General features: G+C 37.3%; 1 pseudogene; it reads left to right on the top strand.

Annotated features, from left to right (window-relative positions):
* The first annotated feature begins 21,123 nt into the window (after positions 1–21,123).
* On the top strand, positions 21,124–22,969 carry LOC149158417 (UDP-glycosyltransferase 72B1 pseudogene; annotated as a pseudogene).
* The last annotated feature ends 4,500 nt before the right edge of the window (positions 22,970–27,469 follow it).

Genomic DNA, 27,469 nt, shown 5'->3' with positions numbered 1-27,469 from the left:
TTCCAAGAACATACGTGGATGCCTCCATCTTTCCCAATTTCACTTAATTTCTCTAATCCCATCCCAAAATGCATAATCTTACATGCATATCCATAAGTGCTAGCCAAGTTATTCTTCGAGTTGAAATTCACTTCATTAAGTCAGCTCTTAATCATCTCTCTCTCAAATATTTTCATCTCCATTTAATTATTAGCTCTATTTTCTACTCTTATCTATGAGATAGCATTGAAAACGTGTCATTTTATTCAACCTCCAAAACTTTTTCTTCCACCTATGATAAACAAATTAAAAAAAATTAATCACCTTCTCTCCAAGTTTCGAACCATTGATCCTCCTAGCCACCATATTTTTCCTAACTCTCCCCTACTTCATGTCAATATTCCATCTAAACATATCATTTATTTCATTACATCTCCTCCTCATTCCTCTACTTACTCCAAGCCCTCTTCTTCTGTGTGATTCCCCACTACTCTTGATTAGATATCTTTCGTTTCACCTAGCCAGCGTGAGGTCCTTCCCCATACTCCTCCCCTCCTTCGCACCCTTCCTTCCGTTTGTTTACATCTATATTGGATTTCCATTTCAATGCACTCAATGATGTTGTTGCATTTGCAACCCCACATTCCAATGCCCTAGATCCTTCCTCAACACCATGACTATCCAACTCAGTGGTTCCTCAAGCACCACGACTACTTATCCCATTGGCTTCTCCTCTAATTTCGTGGCTTTTTATCCCAGTCGCTTCATCACAAGTGCAACATCCTCTAAGATTCCCTCTTCATTCCATGCCCCCAGCCCACAGTGTGTTTGATCCACCCTCCTACCCTCACCTCTCTAGCTCCTCAACATATGATCCTTTTAGCATTATAACTCCCCCTCTCTTTTCTCCATCCTGCACAACCTACTCACAACATGCTCCACACAATTTCTTAGCCATCTTCCCTAGAATAAACTATATTTCTCCATTTAATTCATCCCCTCCCAACCATTTCCTTAATGATAATACTTATTTTTATTACCCCCCTATTGTTTTATAAAATATAATAATAATGACCATATTAAAAATTATTCTAACCACCTCTCAAGCTATTTCTCTAATCATGATACCCCACCGTTAGTTTCCTTCAATATTACTCCCAATAATACGTCCAATTGTTCATACATTGACCATAAAAATTATGATAATATTAATAACCTTCTTAATAATAATAATAATAATCACCTTATGATCAATAACAATAATATTGATCATGATTATCGTAGTAATAATAATAGTAACTACCATATTAACATTAATAATAATACCATAATCGATAACAACAATACTAATTATCATAATTATCGTTTTAATACTCATAGTAGTGTTGATAATCTTAATAATCATAGTCATAATTGTAATGACCCCAGAAGATGTAAATGTGGACTTTTACTATGGTAAAAGATAATATGGTAGTTGTTGTTTTATTTAAAAAAAAAAAAACAAAACTCTGATAAACTACTTTATTGAGAAATTTAAATATTTTTCTTGAAATGCTGGTAGCCTCTTAAAGGAGGATTTCAAAGAAAGAAGTCAGTTGTAATAACTGATTGAAACTACCCTCCCAAACAGGAAAAGTCCTGGTAGTGGGGAGGAAGTTCTGTGCTGTTGGGACAGACAGAAGGATCTTTTTCCAGAGAGAAAAGGAAAAAGGAAAAATATAAGAGAAAACTGGTTAAGTCTGATGAGGACCAGATAACCAGGCACAAGGTGCACATATCTTGTTGAGGGCTGAAGGCCTGCAAGATGGCTCGGGGGGAGAATCCAGTCTTATAGATGGATCTCATGGTTGGGTGGAAGAGCAGATTTGGAATGCAAGTGAATTTAGTAAAGTACCCATTTACGACACTGGCGAAGCAGGTACGAATTCATACTGCAGAGAATTTAAATGAAAAATGAATGTTGAATGCACAGAGGACTTATAGTAGTCAAGGGATAACTGTGTGTTCCATTTCTTTAATTACTATCATGATGTTAATATAGGTAAACAAGTGGTAGTTTAACTAAAATGCCAGACTATCGTGATGTTAATATAGTTAAACAGGTGGTAATTTAACTTAAATAACAGACCATTAATCGATAGACATAGTAAGAAACAAACAGAGACACAGAGGTGGTATCAAGTAAAGAAACTGCATATAACGAGACAAGCAGCCAGAATGCCATAGAACTTAACCAGCTAATAATGTACCGAAAGTAATATCAAAAACAAAGAACCTATACATGTTTCCAAGTAAACTCTTACATGTGTTAATTTAAAAACCTCTACAAGAAAGGGAAAGAAATATGGCGCTATTGTATAGACTGAGCCAAGAACATTAAATGACCGAGCTATTCAATGACCAAATTACACGGAGGTAATGGTTCTATATACATCAAAAACTGTTAACAAAATATAAGTAAACATGAAAGAATCCTGCCGTCACAGAGACGGACAGCTGAACCATAGCCGGAGGCGGATAACCATTAGCAAACAATGATAACAGCGAACCATGCTAATAATGTTCAAAACGCAAGCAACCCAGAAGGGGACTCAGATAGAGTAACAAACTTCGAATGCAAATTAGGGAAAAACCTCAGATATTATAACCCTGAAAATGTAAACATTTATATATATAACTGAAACACGAAAATGTATAGACTGGTCCTACTAACCAACAAGTTTGGCATATAGCCAGCTCATGTACAGTTGCCATTAAATTAAGTACAGAGGCATCAGTGCCCAAGACCCCGAAATGGGTAGAAATGTCCAAAATTAATTCACAGTCAAATGAAATCGAACACATAAGTTCCGTCGTGTATCATATCTCACCAGAGCCGGACATGGCTTTAAGCCTGACAATTAAAATCCATATAAGCCGTGAGGATTCCCTCGGGAAACACCTCATCAGAACGAAAACGAGAGAAAACCAGCATCAGGAAGACAGACTGCAATAATCACAAATATGGATATATTAGGGTCGAAGGAGCCTTAGAGCTCTCGCACCCAGGAGGAAAAATAAAACAAGAGGTAACCCCTACCTGTAAATTGCCGAGGGAGCCGAGGCGTTGAGGTTACGCTGTCAAAGGGGCTCGAGCGGATCCATCTGCATGCACTACCAGCAAAGGGAAAACAAAATTAGTATGAACTTCTAAAACGGGCAAACAAACTTAACTCTGAGTGCGAATAACAAAAATGGTAGCAGATGAACATGCAAGCAGTGGTAATACATTACCTGTGCAAGTTTCCGATGAGCATACCACGGCATCCGGAAGGCTAACAGGATTCGAGGACGGCACTGGAGGATTCGAACCGGTGTCTGAGAACCAGAGTGGAGTCGGCCTTGTGGAGCAAATGAACCCCGGCTTGCTCCTGTGGGTTTAAGTATTAACCTAATACCCTTGGGCTTACCCCAGCCCTTCGATCTGAGAAGTAAATCTCGGTCGTTGATGCAGCGCGGGAAACTGGAGCGGGGAGGTCGAGAAGACGGAGCCCGAGGTGTCACATGGCCAAGTGGGTAAGCCATGCCACCTGCCAACTGTGGACCAGAACCATAAAAGCAACCGATGACTCGGCGCCGGCAGAGGCTGCGGCCGAACCAAAAATCTCCGCGCTAATTTAATATAAGCCATGTATTGAGGGGTTGGTGAGTCTAGAGTTAAAACAATATCATACGACCAACCATAATCCATAACCACAGTGCAGCATATAAAATCAATGCAGCATATAACTAATATGCAGTAAGACATAGGTCAATATAGCATATAAATTGACATGCAGCAATGCGTAAGGGAAAGGTTTATATGGATAATAGAGTTACCATATATTTATATATTTCGCACTTATTTTTTTTATTTTATGTATATGTATATGAGGGTGTGACAAATTGGTATCAGAGCCCAGTTTCAACACTGTGGCCTCAGGAATGACATGTTTCACTGTGCAGAAAATTACACCATGCATATGTATAGAAAGTTAATAAATCAATTAACTGTTGTTTCTGTCTATTTTAGGGGTGAGATACAGGAATATAACAGCTAATAGTTAAGCTAGGAAAAAGAAGTGAAATGCAAGGAGCCGGCAGCGCCCCTCGGGAAAACCCAGAGCTGTGGGTACAGTTGGGCGAGGAAACACGAAGTACCAATCTCGCAATACTGGAAACTGTTCAGGAGTTGAAAAATGAGATGGCACGGTTATGAGAAGACAAAGCGCGCTTGACAGTGGAACAAGAGAGAATTCTGAAGAGTTTGTCAGATAGGCAGAACCCACCCTTATCTAATCCCAGCGCGGAACAGCAGAAGATGACAGAAGAACAAGACTATCAAATTGGACCTGAAAATTCAGAAGGTAAGGAGGATCATTCTGATAATGTACCAGAACAGCAAACTTCAAAACGTCAGAGAATGGAGTTGCAGGGAGAATTTCGAAAAATTAAACCCCCACATTTTGATGGGGAACAGGAAGAAGCGGCTGAAGCATGGCTAATAAATATGAACAAATATTTTCAGTTGTATGAGTATGATCATAACTTGAAGGCGTGACTGGCTATTTTCCAGTTACAAGGTAAAGCAACCCTATGGTGGGAGGAAATCAAGATTGTCAAGGGGGTAAGTGAACGGACCATCACATGGGAGAAGTTTCAGAAATACTTCAAAGAGAGATACCTGACCGAGCGCTTCTACGATGAAAAGGCAAGAGAATTCCATGATTTACGGCTGGGGCAGCAGACTATGGACGAATTCATTAATCGTTTTACTTCTCTGCTATGTTATGTACCCTATATTAAGGAGGAAAAAGCCAAGGTGCAAAGGTTTGTGAGCAGCTTACCTTCATATATAAGAGAGAGGATTGAGTTTGACAATCCTAGGACAATGGATGAGGCTATCCGCAAAGCAAGGATCTGTTACCAGCAGAATAAACAGAAGGGGGATGCTTCAAATAAAAGATGGAATGAAAGAAGGAGTAGTCGGATTGTCGGAAACAGCAAAGGAGGTCGCAGTAATGGTGGTAAGGGAGCTGGTAAAGGATTGAATAGCAGAACTGTAGCAAGAAGTGCGCCCCGAGCTAGGCCAACAAGTGAGACTAGAGTAAGTGAACAGCCTGTTAGGCCAGAAGGTGAAGGAATGACCAGACCTCCAGTTCAATGTTGGGGCTGTGGAGGACCTCACTATGTTAAAAACTGCCCACAGCGAAAGGGTACGGACCAGATATCCCAGATTCACGAAGCATCGACCGTTGGGGATGTGGCACATAGTGTACCGAGGATTAACGTAGCTTTGGATGATCGCCAAGAGGAATACCAGCCGACTATGGTGGAATTTGAAGGTAAAATCTCAAACTTTTCTATAGCTGTTCTCATTGATCCAGGAGCTACTTTAAATTATATTAGCCCAAAGATAGTAGAACAATGTAAGTTGCAATCTGAAAAATTCAGGAATCCGTGGTTGGTCCAACTAGCTACGGGAGCCAAGAGACGGGTCTTGGAAAAAATAAATAATTTCTCTTTAACCGTAGCAGGACAGCCAATAGTTGTGGATCTGAACGTACTACCCTTGGGCTCATATGACATCCTGATTGGGATGGATTGGCTGGAGAAACACTGGTCATTAGTAAATTGCAAGACTAAAACCATTTACTATAAGAATGATCTTGGTGAGCATCAAGAACTACAAGGGATCAAGCATCCCGTACGGATCCGACCCATTACAACGTCTCAGTTAGCTAAATGCATCAAAAATAAGTGTCAGATTTATGCTATTAAGGTGGGCTACGCAAATCAGAAGGACAAAACCGCTATGCTAGACAACATTCCAGTGGTGCAAGAATTTACAGATGTTTTTCCAGAGGAAGTACCGGGATTACCACCTAAAAGAGATGTGGACTTTACGATCGAACTGACCCCGGGGGCAGCACCCATGTCACGGGCACCATACCGAATGAGAATACCAGAATTAACAGAATTAAAAATGAAACTGCAGGAGCTGCTAGACAAAAATTACATCCGTCCCAGTGTATCACCCTGGGGAGCCCCAGTGTTATTTTTCAAAAAGAAAGATGGAACTCTTCGGATGTGTATTGATTATCGTCAGCTGAATAAGCTCACGTTAAAAAATAAATATCCTTTGCCCCGGATTGATGAACTTTTCGATCAAGTGAAGGGGGCAACGATGTTCTCTAAGATCAATTTGCGGTCTGGTTATCATCAGATTAGAATTAAAGAGGAAGATATCGCTAAGACATCTTTTGGAACACGGTATGGGCATTACGAGTTTGTGGTGCTACCTTTCGGTCTGACCAATGCACCTGCTACCTTTATGTGTTTGATGAACAGTGTGTTTCACAGGTTTTTGGATAAATTTGTGTTGATATTTATCGATGATATTCTGATCTACTCCCGATTGAGGGAGGAGCATGAGGAACATCTTAGAGTAGTGTTAGAAACTCTGCAAGAACATCAGTTATATGCTAAGTTTAGTAAGTGTGATTTCTTCCGGGAAGAGATACAATACTTAGGCCATATAATCACCAAGGAGGGGATTGCAGTAGATCCTGAGAAAATAAGGACTATAATGGAATGGCCCATACCAAAGGACGTGGCAGATATTAGGTCCTTTATGGGGCTAGCTGGCTATTATAGAAGGTTTGTGGAAGGTTTTTCAAGGGTAGCATACCCTATCACCTCCTTACAAAAGAAAGGGAAGGTATTCAAATGGACCCCAGAGTGTCAGCGGAGCTTTGAGCAGCTTAAACACTTACTCACCACCGCACCCATTTTGAGTATAGCTGATCCTAATAAGGATTACGTGGTTTGTACTGACGCAAGTAAAGAGGGTGTGGGAGGAGTGTTGATGCAGGAAGGAAGAGTAATTGCATACGAATCAAGGAAACTAAAGGAACATGAGCAGAAATACTCTGCCTACGACTTGGAGTTGGTAGTCGTTATTCATGCACTGAAGATGTGGCGACATTACCTCTTGGGAAGAAAATTTCTGTTGTTGACAGACCATCATAGTCTAACAAATTATTTCAGCCAACCCACCTTAAATACGAGGCAAGCTCGTTGGGCAGACTTCCTAAGTGGGTTTGATTTTGAAATTAAACACTTAAAAGGAAAGGAGAACCGGGTAGCTGACGCATTGAGTCGAAAGTTGCAGTGCTTGTGCAAAATTTCGGTCAGTAGATGGCAGAATACCTTACTTGAAAAGATAAAAATAGCAGCTGATCAAGATGCTGATTATCAACAAATTAAACAACAGGTACATCAACTTTCTGGTAGGGAAACACAACAGGGATATGAATTAGATGATGCTGGAATTCTGTAATTTAATAAAAGGTTGTATGTACCTAATGAAGATAGTCTTAGAAAACTGATTCTGGACGAATTTCACATCAGCCACTACACCGGGCATCCAGGATAACAAAAAATGGTCACCGCACTTTGGAAGGAATACTATTGGCCAAGAATGAAGAAGAATGTAGCTGAATACCTGGCGCGATGCCTGGAATGTCAATAGATTAAGGTGGAGCATTTGCATCCAGCAGGGCTGCTACAACCCTTACCCATTCCGGAATGGAAATGGGAAACTATTTCCATGGATTTTATAACCGGGTTGCCTCGAACAAAGAAAAATAATGATTCCATTATGGTGGTGGTAGATAAGCTAAATAAGGCAGCACACTTCATACCTGTACAGTCCACGTATAAGGTTGTGCAAATTGCTCATATTTTCATGCAAAATGTGTTCAAATTGCATGGACTTTCGAAGGTAATAATATCTGATCGCGATGTCAAGTTCACATCAACTTTTTGGAGAACATTGTTTGCTGAACTGGGAACACAGCTGAACTTTAGCATAGCCTATCATCCCCAGACCGATGGCCAAACGGAACGAGTGAACCAGGTGGTGGAGGACATGTTGAGAGCATGTGTAATGCTGAAACTAGCCCAATGGGAGGAATATCTCAACCTGGTTGAATTCGCGTATAATAATGGGTATCACACGTCAACACTGCTGAGTCCCTTTGAGGTCCTGTATGGGCGGAAGTGCCGCACACCCTCAAGTTGGGGTGGACCTGAGGATAGATTAAGATTTGGCCCGGAAATGCTCAAGGAAATGGAAGACATGGTGAAAAGGGTGCGTACCAACTTAAAGGCTGCCCAGGACAGACAAAAAAATTTTGCAGACCGGAAGAGAAGGTTCAAGGAATTCCAGGTCGGAGACCATGTTTTTGTAAGAATTCAAGCCAGAAGGAGTACCTTGCAGTGGAGTGGGTGTGCCAAACTTGCCCCTCGCTATTTTGGACCTTTTCAAATCTTGGCAAGAGTGGGGCCAGTAGCTTATCAACTCGCCCTGCCAAGTCATATTAAGATCCACAATGCTTTCCACGTTTCTGTACTAAAAAATACGTCTACGATCATAAACATGTGATCCAATGGCAAGATGTTCGGGTAAGAATTAATCTGGTTGTTCTAGCTAAGCTTTGACCTCAAACAAGGAAATAACTAGATCTGTTGTTGGTTGCAGGTCGAGCCGGAAGGCGAGGTTCTGGTCGAACCACTGAACATTCTCGACCGGAGAGAAGTGCGGCTGCGGAAGCGGGTTATTTCCCAAGCTAAAGTGCAGTGGCAGCACTATGGGCCTGATGAGGCCACTTGGGAGGATGAGGAACTCCTTAAAGAAGCTTACCCGAATTTGTTTAGGGGAAACAGACATCGGGACGATGTCCAATCACAGGAGGGGGAGATGTAATGACCCCAGAAGATGTAAATGTGGAATTTTACTATGGTAAAAGATAGTGTGGTAGTTGTTGTTTTATTTAAAAAAAAAAAACAAAACTCTGATAAACTACTTTATTGAGAAATTTAAATATTTTTCTTGAAATGCTGGCAGCCTCTTAAAGGAGGATTTCAAAGAAAGAAGTCAGTTGTAATAACTGATTGAAACTACCCTCCCAAACAGGAAAAGTCCTGGTAGTGGGGAGGAAGTTCTGTGCTGTTGGGACAGACAGAAGGATCTTTTTCCAGAGAGAAAAGGAAAAAGGAAAATACAAGAGAAAACTGGTTAAGTCTGGTGAGGACCAGATAACCAGGCACAAGGTGCACATATCTTGTTGAGGGCTGAAGGCCTGCAAGATGGCTCGGGGGGAGAATCCAGTCTTATAGATGGATCTCATGGTTGGGTGGAAGAGCAGATTTGGAATGCAGGTGAATTTACTAAAGTACCTATTCACGACACTGGCGAACCAGGTACGAATTCATACTGCAGAGAATTTAAATGAATAATGAATGTTGAATGCACAGTGGACTTATAGTAGTCAAGGGATAACTGTGTGTTCCATTTCTTTAATTACTATCATGATGTTAATATAGTTAAACAGGTGGTAGTTTAACTTAAATGCCAGACTATCATGATGTTAATATAGTTAAACAGGTGGTAGTTTAACTTAAATAACAGACCATTATTCGATAGACATAGTAAGAAACAAACAGAGAGACAGAGGTGGTCTCAAGTAAAGAAAATGCATATAACGAGACAAGTAGCCAGAATGCCATAGAACTTAACCAGCTATTAATGTACCGAAAGTAATATCAAAAACAAAGAACCTGTACATGTTTCCAAGTAAACTCTTACATGTGTTATAAACCAACCTCTACAAGAAAGGGAAAGAAATATGGCGCTATTGTATAGACCGAGCCGAGAACATCAAATAACCGAACTATTCAATGACAAAATTACACGGAGGTAATGGTTCTATTTACTTCGAAAACTGTTAACAAAATATAAGTAAACTTGAAAGAATCCTGCCGTCACAGAGACGGACAGCTGAACCATAGCCGGAGGCGGATAACCATTAGCAAACAATGATAACAGCGAACCATGTTAATAATGTTCAAAACGCAAGCAACCCAGAAGGGGGCTCAGACAGAGTAACAATCTTCGAATGCAAATTAGGCAAAAACCTCAGATAATATAACCCTGAAAATGTAAACATTTATATATACAACTGAAAACACGAAAATGTATAGACTGGTCCCGCTAACCAACAAGTTTGGCATTACAGCCAGCTCATGTACAGTTGCCATTAAATTAAGTACAGAGGCATCAGTGCCCAAGACCCCGCAATGGGTAGAAATGTCCAAAATTAATTCACAGTCAAATGAAATCGAACACATAAGTTCCGCTGTGTGTCATATCTCACCGGAGCCGGACATGGCTTAAGCCTGACAACTAAAATCCATATAAGCCGTGAGGATTCCCTCGGGAAACACCTCATCAGAACGAAAACGAGAGAAAACCAGCATCAGGAAGACAGACTGCAATAATTACAAATATGGATATATTAGGGTCGAAGGAGCCTTAGAGCTCTCGCACCCAGGAGGAAAAAATAAAAAGTGGTAACCCCTACTTGTAAATTGCCGAGGAAGCCGAGGCGTTGAGGTTACGCTGTCAAAGGGGGCTCGAACGGGTCCATCTTCATGCACTACCAGCAAAGGGAAAACAAAATTAGTATGAGCTTCCAACATGGGCAACAAACTTAACTTTGAGTGTGAATAACAAAATTGGTAGCAGATGAACATGCAAGTAGTGGTGATGTATTACCTGCGCAAGTTTCCGATGAGCATACCACGGCACCCGGAAGGCTAACATAATTCGAGGACGGCACTGGAGGATTCGAACCGGTGTCTGAGAACCAGAGTGGAAACGGCCTTGTGAAACAAATGAACCCCGGCTTGCTCCTGTGGGTTTAAGTATTAACCTAATACCCTTGGGCTTACCCCAGCTCTTTGATCTGAGAAGTAGATCTCGGTTGTAGATGCAGCGCAAGAAACTGGAGCGCGGAGGTCGAGGAGACGGAGCCCGAGGTGTCACATGGCCAAGCGGGTAAGCCATGCCACCTGCCAAAGTGTGGACCAGAACCATAAAGGCAACCGATGACTCGGCGCCGGCAGAGGCTGCGGCCGGACCAAAAATCTCCGCGCCAATTTAATATAAGCCACGTACTGAGGGGTTGGTGAGTTTAGAGTTAAAACAATATCATACGACCAACCATAATCCAATCCACCGTGCAGCATATAAAATCAACGCAGCATATAAACTAACATGCGGTAAGGCATAGGTTAATATAGCATATAAATTGACATGCAGTAATGCGTAAGGGAAAGGTTTATATGGAATAATAGAGTTACCATATATTTATATATTTCGCACTTATTTTTTTATTTTATGTATATGTATATGAGGGTGTGACAATAATAATCACATCCAGAGCCCATATAATAATAATAATAATATCCAAAACTCTACAAGTATGCCAATCTCTCCCATTCCCCCCCTTCCCCTTCCCCTTCTCTTCCTCCCTCTGTTATTAATCTACCATCTGTAATATTCGACTCCCCAATCATGAGTCTCCTTGAAAGAGGTTTCAACTTCGCTCTTGCTCCCCACCAGATTTCGAGAGAAGAAATTTTATTTTCTATTGAATTTATTATTTTCCATAGCCTCCCACATGAGGATGAATAAATTTAGCAAGATTGGTATAATTCTTTGACAATCCAGACCCCTTGAGCCTAGTCTTCCTAAAGATGAGCTTTTAGCCATTAGTTTCCTCAATGATAACTTTGATATCATCTTGCTCAAAGCTGATAAAGGAAATGTTACGGTTCCCATGAACACCTATGATTATGATTCCAAAATCATTGACCTCCTATCTTCCCCATCTTATAGGCCTCTCCCCAAGAACCCCATCAACACCATTACTAATTTGATCACCAAAACTATAAAATCCTCCTCTTTATATTCCAACACCCAAAAACGATTAATTCCCCAGACTTCCTAGACCTCTAAGATCTATGAGAAACCCAAAATCCGTAAAAATGATATCCCATTTCGTATAATAGACAATGTTGTTAATGATTATAGTCATGCACTTTCTCATTTCTTAGTCTCCAAACTCCAACCCTTTGTAGGAAATTCCTCCTCCTTTATCACATATTCCAACGATTTTATCCTAAGAGCCCATCTCCTTGTCCTGCATAGAAAATTTTAGGGGCCAATGTTCGCCCTTTGGCGAAATTAAGGGGTTTTAAATTTTTAGTAATCGAATATTTTGTATCATAGTACATTTTTACAAATCACTTCAAATAGCCCACCTTATTTTAAGGGAGAGGGTAAAAAAGGTAAATTTAGCCCTTGAAATTAGGAGTAACAACCTTCCTTTGGCCCATTTTCAAGAATAGATTTTATTTAAGTGAATACTATGGGGCAAATACCATATTTATAAAAGAGGTATGGTAAATTAATAAAAATATAAATAAATGAGAGGTATGGTAAATAAATAAAACATTTTTTATATTTACTCCATAAGTCACCTTATATACATGCAAGGGTGTAAACAAATAAAAATATAAGTAAAGTGGAGGTATGGTAAATAAATAAAACGTCTTTTTATACTTACTTAAAAGGTATGGTAAATAAATAAAATATAAATAAACTAGACGTATGGTAAATAAATAAAACCTCTTTTTATATTTAGTCCATAACCCTCATTCTATTTATGAAGGCTCAAGAAAGAGGTTTTATTCAAGTGAATCCTATGGGCCAAATACCATATTTGTAAAAGAGGTATGGTAAATTAATAAACATATAAATAAACGAGAATTATGGTAAACAAATAAAACATTTTTTTATATTTACTCCATAAGTAACCTTATATTTACGAACACTCAAAAAATGCATTATATTTAGGTGAAACCTATGAGCAAAATACTATGGGACAAATACCATGGACTAGATTGTTATTAATACCATGCAAAAAAACATTATTAACCCTAATATTAATTGTCTAGAAATCTTCGGCAAAATCACATAATCAGTCTTTTGTCGACGCGTTTCGAACCAACCAGTGTGGTTCATCGTCAGGACAAGTTGAAGAACTAATCTGGCTTAGCCTGATTAAATAGAGTGTGCAGAGACTCCAACGGCTATATTGCAACAGCTAATTTTGACCTGAGGATCAAAGTCAAACCACTGATTTTATTATTAATAGAAGTTAATTGAATAATATAATAAATTTATTGTTTTAAATATAATGGTCATTCTATCTTCATATTTATTAATAACCTATATTTATTATTATCCCCAAAATATTTTAATACAAATAAATAGTATTAAATTACTATTATTAATAAATACACAGTTACCTATTGTAACTAAATTCTAAGAATAATAGTAATTTAATACTATTTATTTGTATTAAAATATTTTGGGGATAATAATAAATATAGGTTATTAATAAATATGAAGATAGAATGACCATTATATTTAAAACAATAAATTTATTATATTATTCAATTAACTTCTATTAATAATAAAATCAGTGGTTTGACTTTGATCCTCAGGTCAAAATTAGCTGTTGCAATATAGCCGTTGGAGTCTCTGCACACTCTATTTAATCAGGCTAAGCCAGATTAGTTCTTCAACTTGTCCTGATGATGAACCACACTGGTTGGTTCGAAACGCGTCGACAAAAGACTGATTATGTGATTTTGCCGAAGATTTCTAGACAATGTTATGGATCACAGAAGTCTAAATTCCTAATATTAATATTAATAAAAATAAAAATGGCACATGGTATCGACCCATGGTATTCACCAAAATGGCACATGGTATTGACCCATGGTATTCACCTGGAATGTAGCCTATTTAAATGGGGGAATTAAACCAGCATAAATCCATCTTTACTCTGGATCTACTAACCCCCGAGAGGTATCGTGATATGAAAACTAGCATAGAGTGAAAAAATATTTGATCCATCTCAGGGTGGATCAAGAGTAAAAATGGATGTTGTAATTTAATGTATGTTAAACATTTTAGCTTGGTTAAAATAAAAAATAAAATAAAAATCAACTATTAATTTTATTAATTTTTATAAACTACTAATAGTAATTTTTAAGCTCCGGGTTTATGATAACCCATGGTATTGATCCACGGTAATACCAAGATCTTACAAGATTTTATAATTGAGTAATTCTCCATGCCTGGTGAGAGATTCGCCAAAAAATTATATATACATATTATATTATTGATAAAATCGCCTTCCATTTTTCCTATATACCATGGAGATTCGCCCATTTATTATACATATAAATTTAAGGGGGGCTCTTAAAATTCTCCCTGTTGTCCTGGATCCCAATGTTATTATGGTTAGCTTTGATGTAGTTTCTTTATTCACTAAGATTCACGTCCATGAGGCACATAACATCCTTTCCAATCTTGCAGACTCTAAAACTCTTAATGTCATCAACATTTTCCTCTCCTTTATCTTTTTTATGTTTAAAGGTACTTGATATGAACAAACTGAAGTCATAATGATGGGTTCCTCATTATCCCTTATTATATCTAACATCTTCATGAAGAATTTTGAAGAATTAGCTCTTAAAATTTCTCCCTTTAAACCCAAGTGTCGGTATTGTTATGTTGATGACACTTTTGTCATTTGGCCTCATGGTCATCCTGCCCTTACATCCTTCCTAAACCATCTCAACGACATTTCTCCCTGCATCCAATTTACCACGGAAATCCATAATGACAATTGTGTTCCCTTCCTTGATGTCTGTGTCTCCCATCAACCTAATGGTACCCTTACACACCAATTTTATTGAAAAAGGACCCATATCGACAGATACCTTCATACCCATTCCCCCCATCATCCTGCACAAAAATGTGTTGCTTTAAAAACCCTAGTCACCAGAGCCTTTCGAATCTCTGCACCTCAATTCATTGTTCAGGAAAATGCTCACTTATCTAAAGCCTTCAAAACTAGTGTTTACTCTTTCTCACAAATTCATAAACCCTTCAAGCTAGACTGTAATTCTCAACCCAAATCCTCAACCTCCCCCCACCTGCGCCCCCCCTCACCTCCCCCACCCATATCTTGCATCTCTTTTCCCTACATACATGGTACTATTTCTAAAAATAATAATCGAACTTTATTTCAACCCTATATAACTGTCAATCACCTCTTGAAACCTATTAAATATAGATTAGATCCAATGATTGGCTCAGATGTTTATCAAATCCCTTGCTCTTGTGGAAAATCCTATGTTGTCCAAACAAGTAGATCCCTCCAAACCTGCCTCAAAGAAAATGTTTTGACACCAATCAAAATTGCATTACCAAATCAAACATCATGAAACATCCACATAAATATAACCAACTCATTTACTTTAGGGATACTAAAATATTTACTTTAAAACCCTTCTATACCACTTGAATTATCCAGGAAGTTGTTGATATTAAAAAACACCCAAATAATTTCAATGGTGAAGATGGATACAAACTCAACCATTCTTGGAACCCTTTGAGTCACCTCCTTAGTCAATAATTTCCTTAGTTTTCTTGGCTTCCCTCCTTTCCACTCAACCCATTTTTTCTGATCCTCCTCCTTCACCCTTTCATCTCTTATTCTTCTTCTTTCCCCTATTCACCTTAAAAAATGTCCTCTTCTCCCCCACCCCCCTCTCTCTGTTCACTTGTTCCTTAATTATGGATCCATTTTTTCCTTTCATCCTTAGGTCCTTTCAATTTCTTTTAATTTAACTTATATTTTTGTTGCATAGTCTAAACATACCATAATTTCACCGAGAAAATAATAGAAATTCTTGCATGATTCTGGGAAAATCTTACAGAAATTTTTGAAAATCCAGGTTATAGTTGTCAAGATTTAGGATTTTGGGTGCCCCAGCGGTTCCTGATGGTGCTAAATCCATTTATGTTGTCAAAAAGGTGATTTAAACACTACCACAATTAGATTTCTTGAAAAATCAAAACGTGGAATTTTGGAGATAAATTCATCGTCTCGATGAAATCGTGGCCTCCATAGGCAACACCTATCTTTATTTTTAATTTAGTAATTCATTTGTTAAATTGTCTTAAATTCTCCCTCAATGGCTCTGTATCTTAATTTTCTCATTCCCACTCTCTCTCATTACCTTTCCTAGCTTCTTTGTCCCTTTTTTTTCTCCTTAATTTTTTATTTTTTTCTTCCTTAGGTCATTTTCATCTCTTTTATTTTAACTCATTCCCATTTTCTTCAACTTGTTAATCCATTTGCTTATATTTAATTTATTTATTATTTTATTAATTTTAATTCAATTCTCCTCCAATGACTCTTTATCCCTATCTATTTATTCTCATTTCCAACACTCTCTTATTATCTTTTGTTTGGCTTCTTAATGGTAAGTTTGTCCTTGATGATAAGTGGGGTGTCCACCCTATAAGTACCACTCTCAATTTAAAAATTGTTTTATTGTTGTTATACCTATTATTTTATTACTATTTTAACTTATCTAAATTGTTTAATATATTTTCTCAAATTATCTAGAAAATTGAATGGTTAGAAAATGAAATATTTTACCATTTTTCTATTGTTTATATTCTATTTCATTATAATTTTAAAATAAAAAAATTACACTATTAAAACTTATAAATATAATTTCTATTTTATTGTGTATTATTTTTTATATTCTATTTCATAATAATTTTAAAATAAAAATATTCACAATATTAAAATTTATAAATATAATTTATGTTTTATAGGTCTATAATTTGTTTTTATTTATTTGCACATTATTCTGGACATTTTTTAAGTATGACATAATCCATGACACACCTACACTACTTTGAGTATAATAAAATCTAAGCCATACAAATAATTAAAAATGATCCAATCAACGTAAATTACATAATAATATGTTTCAATAATGTCATATAATCTTTTATATTTAAAGACTCGTTGGTTTTTTTGAGGTATGACCTAATCAATGACACACGTACAGCACCTTTGACTATAATAAAATCTAAGCCATACAAATAATTAAATCAGAATAATTAAAAATAATCAAATCAACATACATTACATAATAACATGTTTCAATAGTGTCATATAATCTTTCATATTTTTTTTTGGTAAAGAGTTTAATATTGGAATTAATAAATATCTTCGATTCGGCGTTCCACACTCATTAAATATTTAAAGACTCGTCGTCCGTATTCTTTTTTATGGATAAAGAGTTTAATATTGGAGTTAATAAATATCTTCGATTCGGCTTTCCCTTTGACTTGTAGATAGTAATAGCAATACGAGTTGTTTTTAGTGTTATTTTTTTGAAGTGTTTTGGGTGAGAGTTTTTAATTAATTTTTTTAAAATTTGGTAATCCATATACAATAAAAAACTAATTTAAATAACACAAATCAATATTTCATCTTAAAATTTTTGGTTAATTCCAACACTAGAAAATCCAAAAAATCACTAAAAACAATTGATAGCGATATTGTTTTCTACCCTCGTAAAAAGAAAAAGGTAAAAGAAACGAAGTAGTAATGAAACGAAGTAGTAATGATGGAGGAAAATTGTATCAATCATATAAGAGTTTCCCTGGACTTTGGAGTAGCCGTATTACGAAGTAGTAATGATGGAGGAAAATTGTATCAATCATATAAGAGTTTCCCTGGACCTTGGAGTAGCCGTATTATTTTCTAGATTCATATAATGATCGACAGTGATAAATAATAGCACATTTGGAAATGAAACATTGACGAAATTCGGTACAGAAACATTTTTAACCACATTTTTTTTCGCAGAAAAAACTCCATTAAAACAATACATATATATGATGAACAGAAGGTCACCATAGTTATGATATTGTATCCAGTATTTGATTGCACAGGGAATTACAAATTCACTACATTCTACAGCTAAAGCCATATGCTAATATGCAACCAAGATTAGACTCCTACAATAGCATCTGCCCCTTCCAAAATATTTCTCAAATTCACATAATGGAAACAATAAATCTTAAGTACACATATCTAGAATGTTTTCTTCATACAACTAAATATAAGTGATCTTTCATCTGTATTTTTTATACAAGACCATATATAAAACATTTACAAAAATGCTACAAAAAATTTGCAAAGCACCTATCTGTGCTAACGTTCTGCTCCTTTGTGTTGAACTTTAAAGCTCTATCCCGACATCCTAATGCTTCCTACGTTTGTCAATATTGTTCCCATCTTTACTTGGATATGCATACCTTCTTCTGTGGCTAGTAATCATTTTTTCGACATTTCATCCGCGTTCTTGTTGTGTACTCTGCTGATGTGTTGTATGGAAGATTGATGAAGAGTGCTCCATAGGCTTTGTATGCGTTTCAACCAGCCTTGTAGGGAATTTTGTTGAATATTATTCTTCCCCAAAATGTGATCAACCATACATCTCGAATCTCCATATATTTGCATTTGTGGGATATCCAAAAATTTGGTAAACCATAGTAATCCCCATAAGGCTATTGCTTCTGCTTTCATACTTGTTCCCTCTCCCACATTCGAGTGAATCCAGGACTCTTGTTCTTCTGTCACCTTTAGCCAAATTCCACATCCACATCTCCCTCCTTGTGTTGTCCTATCAAAAAACCACGTCGGGTATTTGGTAACCTGTACCATCCCCTTGTCTGCCTTCTCTTTTCTTTTTGCTTGGTGCTAGCTCTCTCATCTGATTTAGTCCACTGTTCTATGTACTCACACATTAAATCCTCTCTCCATCTATTGGGTCCAAAAATCAACTGGTTTCAGCTTTTCCAGATCTCCCAGAAGACAGCCAGTGTGAGCGATCGCCAACTTGTGGTTTGTGTACTCCACCATTTTAAACATTCATCAATTGTATTAAACTGTATATATGGAATCTGCATCTTGGTGGTGATGTGCTTCCATATGCTTATAGATCTTGGACAGTGTAAGAATAAGTGACAATTATCCTCACCTTCTTTCCTACACAGATAACATATCCCAGGTCCATGATGATTCCTCTTCTGTAAATTTTCCCATATAAGAGTCTAATTATGCCATGTTAACCAAAGGAAAATGATAATCATTATGGGCATACTAATTTGCCAGAACTTATAAAACCAATAGCATTTTGCATCCTGTAGCTCCTTCATACATAATTTGAGGTAGCGATCCACCACTTCAATTTCTCCAGATTTCTTCTTTTTTCCAGCCCAGGTGATGCAATCCCCTTTGCTGTCATAACATATACCTGCATCTTTTAATGATTTCACACGCTGGAGCCAATCCAGTTCATATTGTCTTGTAAGGTTCAGTTGGATGGAGTCAAGCTAGATTGGTATATTACCACTCCAATCATTGAACATCTGACTTAGTACAAATATGCCCTTTCTATTCAAGTGATTTATTAATTCCACTATATCAAGTGGGATCGCAACGGAACCAATAATGTTGTCTTTACCCAAAATAATACTATTACCAGAACCAAATATCCATGAGATATTCTAGAATAGGATATTTTTGACCACGTTGAAATTGTTCCATATCTTAGATCCACATTTTGTCCCAATTGCACCTTGTCTCATCCAGTGGGTAAAATCCTTATTCTTCATGTACTTAAACCGAATCAATTTTCCCCACATGCCATTACTGTTGATGCCCCGCCGCAATGATTTTAGAATCAGCGCCTATCCAAATTTTTTTAGATTTAGAACACCCCATTTGCCCAGCTTTTTCGGTCTAGTAATCATCTACAACTTGACCAAATGATATTCGCAACGTATTCTTGCACCTAACCAAATATAGTTTGCCATTATGCAGTTTAGTAATTTTATTATCATCTGGAGGATGCCAAACAAGTGAGCCCAATATATCCCCAGCTGCATAAGAATTGACTGTGTGAGAGTGATATGACCTTCCATTGATAAACATTTGTGTTCCGTAGTTTATTAACAAATTTGTTAATTTGTTGATACAGTGGAATACAATTATATACCCCTTCTTTTTCACAACCCCTTTTCCCCGTCAATCACTTTCATGAACTTAGCTAACGACCCGTTTTCTTTTATAAGGTGTCGACAGGATCCTGTTTCATCAACTAAGGAACATCAGGCCCTAACTCTTTCATTAACCGGAGTCCTCGTTCACTTACAAAGAGCCACTCAGGTTAGAAATCAAAGAGAATAGGTCCAGGTTGGTTAGCATAGGCATAACACATGTTTCGTACTTTATTAACAAATTTGTTAATTTTTGATATATGTTTTTTTTTTTTTTTTTTGAGTTTAATGGTTAAAAATACTTGTTTTTTTTATAAATATTATAGGTTATATATTTTCCTGTAAGATAAGAATTTTTTTTAATGAATCGAAAAAATTATTATTAACAAAAACCAAATATATATTTAAAATGGGAGTTATTTAATGAAGTGGAGGAATTGTCTAGATGGTCAAAAGTGGTTGGAATCCGGGTAAAAAAATTTGTAGAGGCAGTGTTTGAATCATGTTTTTGATGGTGGAAATGGATTCAACACCATCAAAAACGTTTAGAACAGCTAAAATTGTGAAGTTTAACAATTATAACTTGGATTTACAAAAATCCTTGCCAAATTTTCTCTAAATATAACCGGAATTTTCGTAACTTTCCTGGCAACTCCTCTTTCTCTGCCTCCACCTGGTTAGATTACGCATTTAAAATGTGTAATGTTCAAATCGAAAAATATTTTGAATTTTTATTCAATCCGAATTTGGTCACTATATGTGCTGACCTTATCAACCTAACCTGAAAACATCATACATTGGATGAATGATGCCCATTGTTCCACTATAATTTGATTAAAAAATTCAGCCCATTGTTCCACTATAATTTGATTAAAAAATTCAACGAAGTGGCATCAAAATTTTAGTTACCCATTCATCTTAGTTGTTTAATAGGTTTAATTTTTACGTAATAACTGGACAAATGGCAGTGTCTCTTATAACCAGATAGATTGCTTCAAAGTTACCCTTCAATACACTGGTAACACTCTCGTCAATGAACCAGAAATAATTTTAATGATAAAAGGTGATATTAGTTTACATGTAAACCAGTTTTGAAATCCCGCGGTTTCAATTTACCTTTAAAAAATGAAATGAAAAACGAATTTTAAAAGAAAATGTCATCCCACGTTTTCCAGCTTGCTTACGGAAGCGATGCCGTTTGCACAATGCAGTCATTAACTTCATCTTCACTGAGGAGAGAATGGAGTGAAGGCGTGGGGCGACAGAATAAAATGATATGTCCGGAGCGAAGCGAGATACCCATCATACTCTTCCCTGTTACTTGTACTCAGTTACCCTGAACACCCATGGAAAGCCGTAAGCCCCACGTTGCTATCTTTCCCTCCGCCGGAATGGGCCATCTCATTCCTGTCGCTGAACTCGCCAAACGCCTCGCCAGCAGCCATGGACTCTCCATCACCTTCATCACCAGCAAATGGATGTTCTCGCCTGCTCTCATGGCTGCTTATTCGGAGTCCATGGCGTCCTCGGGTCTCGAAATCAACACCATCCAGCTGCCGGAGGAGGAGATAGAGGGCGCAGAACATCTGAAATTAGAAACTTACATATCTAAACTTTTGGAGAAATCGAAAGGATCAGTGAAAAATGCTCTAACATCCCTCGTCCACTCTGCCTCTCCCGTGTCTGCTTTCATCACTGATGTTTTTTGCTCCACTATGTTCGGTGTGGCCGCCGAGCTCTGTATACCCACATACGTATTCTTCACTTCCACTGCTTCTATGCTTTCAGTCACGTTATCTATTCCCAAACTTGTCTCTGAGATCCCAATTTCGTTTAAGGATGTAGATTTTCCAATAGTGTTACCGGGCATTCCGCCGATCCCTGGCAGTGATCTGCCGAGTCCCTTTCAGGACAGGTCGGATGAAGGCTTTTACTGGATCCTCAACCATTGCTCACGCCTGTGGGAAGTAAAGGGCATTTTGGTAAACACGTTCCAGGAACTAGAGCATGAAGCGATCAAAGCTCTTGTGGAAGGAAAGATATCTAATCCCACGGAAGAGATTCGTCGAATGCCCCACATTTATCCAGTTGGGCCGCTCATCTCATCATCGCCGCTTCAACTCAACGATGAACTTGTGGAAAACGGACGGGCGGATTGCCTCAAGTGGTTAGACAATCAGCCGCCTTCCTCGGTTCTCTTCGTTTCTTTCGGAAGCGGAGCCGCTCTGCCCAGGGCTCAGGTGACCGAACTCGCCATGGGATTGGAAGCAAGTCAACATCGCTTTCTGTGGGTGCTCCGCAGTCCGTCCAGCAGCTTTCTGTCCATCGAGGAAACAGAGCTTTCCCAACTGTTACCCGAGGGATTCGAGAGTCGAACCCGAGACCGAGGACTTGTTCTTGCTTCATGGGCGCCTCAGATTCCCGTTCTCTCTCACCCATCCACCGGCGGTTTCCTTTCTCACTGTGGCTGGAATTCTGCCCTGGAGAGCATCTCACATGGAGTGCCGATTATCTGTTGGCCTCTTTTTGCAGAACAGAAAATAAACAGGCTTCTACTGATGGAAGAGTTTAAGGTGGCAATCGCAGCAAAGATGGAAAGCGATGATTTCGTAAAAGGAGGAGAAGTGGAGAGAGCAGTTAGGGAGTTGATGGAAGGAGAAAGTGGGATGAGGGTAAGGGCGAGAGCAAGAGAATTGAAGGAGAAGGCCATGAATGCGTTGAAAGAAGGGGGCAGTTCGTACAAAGCCATGGCCGCTGTAGTGTCTGACTGGAGAACGAACGCAGCAATCTCGGCAGCCAACGCATGATTTCCAGTAGGGTGAACAAACTCCAGTCAGGAATTCTGTAAGCCTACAGTTCTCATCAATCCCAATGTAACACCTTGCCCTGCATAGTATGATAGTTTTATTTTACTTAGATTAGAAGAAAAAGGAATAAAGTGAGGGAAAATATATGAGACCTGTGGACATTGTGGCCACCACATAAAGGCCACAGGCTAGTGAACCCATGGCAAATGGGCTGTGCTATGCTGTTTTCTCCCATTTTTATGATTATTTTATTTTGTGTTTTGATTTTTAAGATTCATGTATGTAGATTCTGGTTTAGCACCGTACCCTCATTTCGACCCTTCAAGATGGGTAAATACTAACCAACGTACCCCTCATTTCGACCATTCAAGATGGGTAAATACTCTACAAAATGAGGATTTTCTGATATAAATAGGATTTCGAATAAAGTAATCAATTTCTCTTTCCCTGGGCGCTCTTGAATTTACAAGACATCACCATTATGTAAGCATGAGTATTTACTCTAATATAATTATAATATAAAATTAAGGAATTTTTAACTTTTGAACCTGCATGCCATCAACAATCGCACATTTTGGAACTTAAGAATGTAAGACTAAGATGCAACAAACCATTCTGCCATCGAGTTTTTATGTGTAATTTTACTGATATAAATTTTGAGATTTTTTTGTTTGGCGATACAATGATTTTGATATTTAAAAAAAAAAAATAATGATAATATTTTTAAAATTCATTAAAAATATATAAACATGGTAAATTACATCATTCAATAATATTTTAAATTGTATATAATTAAACAACTAATTATTACCTATAAAATTGTAACCTTCCCATAGCTCTATAAAAGTCAAAGCATTAAGAATTTCATATCATCTTATAATCATCCTCGTTAATCTATAAATATAAAATTTTAGCCCAGATTTAAGATGTTAAATCCATTAAACATGGGATGAAAAGTAGCTTACTAAATTTGGTCATTGTTTGAAGCTCTGGTGGTTTCTTGTAAGATTATTTTATATGATTGAGTCTAGAGATAGGTTCATTCTACAACCTAATTTGATGTGGCTTATTTTACAACCCAATATGATGTATAACACTATCGGTGTGTCATCAAAATAAAATTGAAATTTTGCGTCCGTCATCAAAATTGAATTGAAATTTTGCATCCATCATCAAAATTGAATTGAAATTGTCTGTCATGAAAATTGAATTGAAATTTTACATGTCCACTAAAATAAAAATTATGAAGTAAATTCCTCTAAACTCATGTTAAATCCATATTTAATATAAATTTATTCTGATTTAAATAAATATAAATGGAAAAAAAATTATATATTTTAATTTTAATTTAATTAATTATTTATTAAAGAAAGATAAATTTATATTTTTTTAACAAATTTGATCAATTATTTTAATAGATATTTTTTTTTAATTCCTCATTGCAAATTTTTTTTCATAAAGCTGTAAAAATGAAGAGAATGGTGGTACTTCCAATTGACCTTGACCTTATCTACTTTCTATGTACCTTCTCGAAGAGATTTACTCAACAAAAAAACTTAAAAAAAAATGTTAACTCACTTATTAGAGTTTAATTAAGATGTTTTTCGATGCAGAAGGAGGATGATATGTTACTATTTTTTCAATAATCTCGCACATATTTTAGAGAATTAGAACAATAAACAACAATGATTCATTTTTCTTATTAGAATATCATGAGTCAAAAAATATATGGTGAAAAAAGAAATCTCATTGTATGGTGAAAATTCTATGTAATAAAAATTAATAAAGGTAAAATAATAATTATGGTTATCAGACACTTTTTCCAAGTTGAATGTTGTGCAAGAAATTTTAGTGTGGGTGTTCATCTGGTTTATTATGGCTAAAGAAATTCGCAAAGACTTTGGAAAGGAAAAATGACATTAATTGGAAATTTATTTATGAAAATAATGGAAATTAGGAGAAAATTAATTGGCAATTTATTTATGAAAATAATGGAAATTAAGAGAAAATGAAAGTGAAAAGTCATAGGTTACATGTGAGGAGGAAAATGAAGGAAAATAATGGAAAATGAAGAAAATAGAGGCCACATTAATAAAAAAGCTTCTGAGGATCAGTTCATGGCTTTTGGTCAGTTTAGTTTTGGAGTCTTCTCTCTATTCTCTCTCTCACACTCTTGGACACTTAGAGTTTTCTTGGAGCACTTCAACATTGGATCAAGAAAGGTAAAGAAGGCAAAGAGGAAGCAAAGATCAAGCAAGGAAGAGCGGGATCGAGCAACTACAATGGGTTTACTTGCAGGTATCGATTTGCAAGTGTGATTTACTTGCTAGATTTGGCATGCATGGTTATGTGTGTGTGTTCTTGGCTCTCTTGCTATCATGGGCATGGTTTTTGCTAGGTGTGATAGTGTTCTTCATCCTTGCCTTCCCATTTCCATATAGCCATGGGGAGATGGGGTTCTCATGTTTTTGTTGAGCTGGATTGCCGAATGGATTTGAAGTTGAGTGAGGTGGATCTTTGAATGAGAGAACACATGGCCTAGTGATCCTTGAACCAAAATGTGGATTGTGGTAAAGCCATTGGCCTAGTGACCCCTAAATCGGACTGTGGGTTGCAGTAAAGCCAAATATTGTGTGTCTTGGTGGGTTATGGCTTAGTGATCCAGTGGGGATTATAGTAAAGCCTGGTATTATGTGTTTATTGTTTATGGCCGAGTGATTTGGTGAAGATTGCAGTAAAGCTTGATTCTATTGATGAGGGTGAGGTGGTTTAACCTTGGGAAGACCTGGTTGGTTCTTTTGGTTTGAGTCACACATTCATGCTTGGAATATGGCACTGGGGTGATTGGTTGAAGAAAGGCTTGACTCATCTAATCTACAGTCGAGTGGAACATGGTATTCCCATACCGGGTTGGCTTTTGCATTCATTAATAAGAGTTCATTTACTTAGTATTTTATGAGCAATGTACTAGTTCATATATGGCACTTATGGTTGTTGCATCCTCATTATTTTTGTTGTTTATATGTTGGTTATGAATATGTTTATGACAATGAAAATGTATGGTTCTCATCATGTTCAGATTTGTAAATTATTGATTAATGAACCTATGACCTAATACAAAACAATGTAACTAATGTGATCAAGCATCAATGCTTCTTAGCGATTCTCAGATAAGTATAAGACCCTTATGCTCATATTTGTTGTTTAAACCTGTAGAATACATATTTATGACATGTTTGACAAAATGTATGTCATGGCTAGTAGTGATCCAGTCAATTCTTTGTTCAAGAATTTGTATTGGCATCATTGTCTATATGTTTTTCTTTCATTTTTGTAAATTCCATGAAGTTCTGGGCAGTGACTTAGTCTTAGCCCTAGATTTTAGCCTTAAATCTCATAGTCACTCGCATAGCATTGGCAAAAAAAGGTTACATCACACTCAGGCAGACTCATGGGAGCAATTAGGACCCTCAGTCACTTGGAGGGCTTGGCAAGGGAGCGATTGGGGCTCTAGGTCCCTGAAATGTTGAGTTTCATTAGGGGTTAATCACCTAGAAAGGTGGGGTAGCTCAGGAGGTTTTGTAGGATTTGTGGATGGTCATTTTGGTTGTGTTTTGTCGATTCCAATTCCTTAAGGTGACCTAGGAGTTTGAATCAGATCATGGTAGCCTCTTGTCACATGTTTACCATGGTTGGCCAGTTACTTGGGTAGATGTGGGAGGAGGGTGTTACAGAGTGGTATCAGAGCATTGTTCACCCCTTGAACAAGATGGGCGATGTGTTGGTCATGCATTCACATCGGTTGCATATGTATTCTCATGTTTTTGGTCTATGTATTGGTTGCGTATGCATGGTGTTGGTTATGGTTGCAGTGGTGTTTCCATGTGAAAAGTTAATGCCATTGTTGTTGGATGTATTTATCATGAGTTTATGTTCGTTATGCATTGAATATGCATGTCAATGTTTGTATGTATTGTGTATGTGTGTGTATCATACATATTTGTTATTCATGCAATGATATGGTTATAGTTTCCATGCATGAGGTTATGATGTGTGGTGGGTATGGTCATGCATTAATGACTAGATAATGGTTGAGATGATGATTAAATTTTGATATGATTATGTTTATATATGTATTATGCTAATCTAGTTGGTCTTGCAGATGAGATATCATCCCTGAGTTATACTAAGGTACATTGGTTTGTTTATGATTGGGCTTAGCTGACATAGTATGTCTTGCAGGAAGGGATCAAGATGACCAGCAAGATGGTATACTACAAAGATTCTCCTTATGAATCAGATGAGCAGTGTGGTGTTGGGAACTCTTCTAACTTAGAAGACACATTGAGGAGTTTGAAGGAATAAATAAGGGATTGTAAAGCAGATAATGACATAATCATGTAGGCACAGAAGAAACAAGAAGAAGTCAATGCAATAATTCTTTGGAGTTTGTTAGAATTGCAGAGACATGGACCACTCTGAGTCAACTATGGACAAGATAATGGGACTAATGGAGCATATGGAAGTAGGTCTCATGGTCGTCACAAGTCAGATAGAGATGACACAATAAGATATGGTAGATTCTTGGATACTTCGGATAGGAGAGATGACGAACACATGTACTATTCTAGTTCTGGTTTTGACAAGCACTATGATCGTCATCCTTATCACCCTTACAAGAGGAGTGATAGGGGATACTTGTCGGATGAGTTAAAGAGAGCGAAGCCACTTAATTTTGATGGAGAGTTGAAGAATCCTGAGGATACAGAGGCTTGGATACTTGGCATGAATAACTTCTTTAAAT

This window comes from Pinus tabuliformis, chromosome 5_2 (assembly GCF_031772625.1).
Source record: "Pinus tabuliformis cultivar Carrire ecotype Pingquan chromosome 5_2, CPIR1, whole genome shotgun sequence".
Classification (NCBI taxonomy): domain Eukaryota; kingdom Viridiplantae; phylum Streptophyta; class Pinopsida; order Pinales; family Pinaceae; genus Pinus; species Pinus tabuliformis.
Note: the sequence above shows the minus strand (reverse complement) of the source record. Positions and strands in the feature narration are given on the sequence as shown.